Here is a 4,001-nt window from a genome sequence, read left to right on the forward strand (position 1 = left end):
GATGTTAGGGTTAGGCAACAGAAGAGGCAAGCTCCTTTGACCCTGTGGCAGCAGCAGGAGAGGGAAAGGTACTTCTGGGACAGTAAGAATTTAATAGATGGTGCAGAGTGAGAAAACCTGTAACAGCCATAAAAGCAACTTGTTTATTAGAACCAGGAAATGTTAATGTTCCAGATTGGCTTTTGAAGCAACTTCTTCTAGGTTTTCTCTGAGGATCTGAACTGAGAAGCCAGAGATGGAGGGGTGTTCAGGGCAGCCTACTCTCTCTCTGCAACAAGGTGTCTGTGTGCCCAGTTGTGCTTTGGTCCCCCGACAGCACCCAGCATAACAGCCTGGTGGATGCTGTAGCTTCCATACATGCACATGCAGGTCACCCAGAGCACTCTACTATCCCATTAAGTTTATAGGCCAATATTCACCAAGCAGGAATTTTGTGGGAGTACTAACTTGCCTGAGAAGGTAGTTAATATGCCAAACATCAAGTTTAAACCAAATCCTGCTCTACTGGGACAACTGTTTTCCCCAAGTGATGTTATGGAGTGTCATCCAGCCTCTGCAAAACTTGAAGTTTTCAACTGTGTGTTGCATCACACACAAGTGAGCTAACATGATATATTTGCATGGTTTTGAAGTGAGTTGTAGAAAGTACACTGCTAGCAGTGTGAAGCTAGTTAAAGTCAGGGTTCTAGCTGTTCCCTTCAAATAAGGAAAGGAACCTGTTTTGAAGCAAAATATCCCAGATACCATAATTGCCACTCAAAAAATGGAAATTTATTTTCCATTTTAAAAAATATACCAGGCTGTGTGCCTTTTATATTTATAGAGAAATATTGGCGTATTTGGATATAAGCAACGTGTCCAAAGAGGATGGGTAATCCTGACTGACCCTGAGGCTTCATGTATTCAGAAAATCATATTAAACCTACTTCTTGAACTAGTTTCAAATTTTGCACTGAAACACATGAACAGAGCCCTAAAAGACAGTGTATGCTGACCCGAGGAAAAAAAAAAGACAGATTCAGAAAGTTTAGTAAGCCCACTTTGAAACCTAATGTCTCCAAATACCATTGTGATAAATGCAGTAAAAATCTCAGGTTTTTAGGACAAACAAATCAAAGTGGAGTATGAAACTTAAAATGTGATCTAGTCTATGGTTACTAGAATCTATTAGCCAAACCTCATTTATGTGTCCTAAAACAGAGACAATCCTCTTTCCTCAAAATACCCTGCAAAAGTGAAAAAGTGAGAGTCTGACCTCAAAAGCTCTTCAACACTGTAACAGTAGATCAAGTGTATTTTAATTAGAAAAAGATTCAGACTGCAGAATACAGGTCTGGCTCTGGACCTAAACTGCTCCAAAATACAGTCTGGCTGTCATATTTCAGCTGGGGCCTCTTACGGTTACTGTGGAAATAAAGATGAAAAAATTCTCCACTGTAACATTGGTGTGAGTCCAGAGTGACAATAAAATTACTAGAGTGTCTTGGGATTTACTCTAGCAGGAAGTTTTCTCCTTCATATCAGCATTAGTCATGCATTAGGTTATAAGTCAAGTCAAAACAAAGTAATCACATATTAAATTGTGAAGTCAAAAGAAAGTAAAAGTGAAATCTTGAGTACACTATATTCAATAAAGGGATGTTGACTTTAATGGAACCAGTATGTCACCCAGAAAACTGTCTGTAGGAATTCAAGTCTTTGTTTTATATACATAACACACATTACATAGTATGCTCCTCTTCTGAGAAGTGAAGACCTTAGGTAAATATATATGCATACTTAATTTGATTAGAAATTGCACTTTTAATCAACCATTCTTAAGGGTAGGAGGTCAGGAATTATATTACCTAACTGTAACCTTCAGATTTGGACATTTCTGCTATCTGAAACTGGAGAAAAACATCAGCTTCCTAGCAGCATGTTTATTCTACAGGTACGATATGAACTCAAAAGTCATGTTGCTTTGTTGCAGCAGCCTTCTCCATTTTTTGAGGCACTTTATAAAGAAAACAAGTTCATTTTAAGCAGCCAGGAAGTTTACCTGAGTCACTGTAGAAAGCTCACCATAATAAAATATTATTTTACCAAAATCTGGCAAATTCACTCCCTCATTGCTGGTATTTGAATGCTAAAATATCCAATAATGTATTTTGATTTCCAATTTTTTTAGTTATTTTACCCGTTGCAATAGCACAGCTCTACTCCAGATGTACTTTAATCTTCCTTATTGCTTCTGCCAAATTTCTGTTTTCTGTTTTCCATTTGCTTAGTGCTCTCATCATGAGCAATATGTCTGTGTCACTTCCTCCCTATGTATGTTCAGGCTTTTTCTTGAATCATGCAAGATATAAGAAGAAAAGCCAAAAGGAGAATGCAAGCTCTTTACAGTTGCTATTTTTAAATACAGGAACTTCTGCGGGGCTGTTTGAAAAGGAGATTCCTTTTGAAGAGTAGATAATAAACAACATGCTGGAAATAACATGCATGTAGAACTAGTCTTACAAAATCTCATATTCCAGCCCTCTAGCAGGTCAGCATAAGTGAGACTCCAAAAAGCACAAAATACCCAAAGAGAATCAGGTTCCCAAGTGTACCTGATGCTGTGGGGATTTGGGACATTTGCTGAAACACATGGACTGTCACCGATGATCTGGGCCACTGGGTTGCTGGTATCTCTTCCGTCTCCCCCTCTCCTCCTCAAGGATTGGCCTGACTTATGGTCAATACATCTTTGATTCCCAGAGATGCAAGGCTAACTGCCCCGTGAATCAAAACCTCCTCTTTTCAGATCAAGGGCTGAATAGATGGGGAGGAAGTGAGAGCCCCTTCGAGCCTGGAGACGAGAGAGGCAAAACAGTCCCAGGGGCAGCATAGAGATAGGGAGCTCCGTCCATTCCTATTCATTCTTCCTAGAACAATGTGAATTTGCCACTTTCTTTTAAATCACAGGGCACCTTCTTGAGGGACCATCAGTTCCTCAGTCTGCAGGCAGTCACGTATTGTAGTTTCGAACCCCCACCTGGGGACAAGGTTATCTTACGTTTAAAACAGAACAAATGGAAAATAGCAAGAATATGTTCACAGTATACTAGGATATTCTACTATGAAACAGCAAGAGAAATCTAGGTGAGACAAACACTGTCTTTGGGTTTCTGCCAGGATATAAACATTCCAGCTAAGAACTTTTGTGGCATTAAATGGTGCCATGGTACCAGGCAGCGTACTGGGGTATGATGATGACGACTGTACTCTAGCAATGTGATTCCACTTCAGGGAGTGTAATCAGGAGTAAAACCACTGATGCTGCTTAATACCCTAATCCTGTTCACATTCCTGTTTTACTACCAGTTTTCTGTTACTTTTGCCTAAACAAATAGTTCCAACAGAAGCTTATCTTCGAAAATCTTGTGTTTTATAGTTTACTATGAAAAGTAATGGTAGCTTTTCCTGTGCTTCCAGTATTTATAAAGTATTTTTCCATGTTATTAGTTGATACCACATTTCAGCCTTTCCCTCATGGCTCACTTTCCTCTACGCAGCCACCAATTTGCATGAAACTTTCAGGAATGTAATATCTGAGATTGCTGCCCTCTGATAAGTCTGCTTGAATCAGCGAATGAATTGTAAGGCTTTAAAGAGAACAACACATAAACACAACACCCTTGACATAATTACCTAGGCAAAACAAATAAAATCAAACAAAATCAAACAAAAAAGTCATGCACTGAGCTGGACTTCATGCCTCTTAGAGGCTGTTCATCATCAAGGCCAGAACAAGAATGTCTGATAACATAGATGAGTAGGTTTTACTCTCAAGGCTCATTATTTATTATGCAGTATTCCATACAAAGGTTCTTAATAGCAGCCATAGCACTTCTTTATTCACAGTGTAAATGTGCTGTGTAAATGCTTGTAAAACTTTATGAGCTCCATTGCCTCAAAGCACTTACAATTCAGGTATGATTAATAAATCATGCATGTGCACAGTCTTCTGTCTCTCC

Source organism: Calonectris borealis, chromosome 9 (genome assembly GCF_964195595.1).
Source record: "Calonectris borealis chromosome 9, bCalBor7.hap1.2, whole genome shotgun sequence".
Classification (NCBI taxonomy): Eukaryota; Metazoa; Chordata; class Aves; order Procellariiformes; family Procellariidae; genus Calonectris; species Calonectris borealis.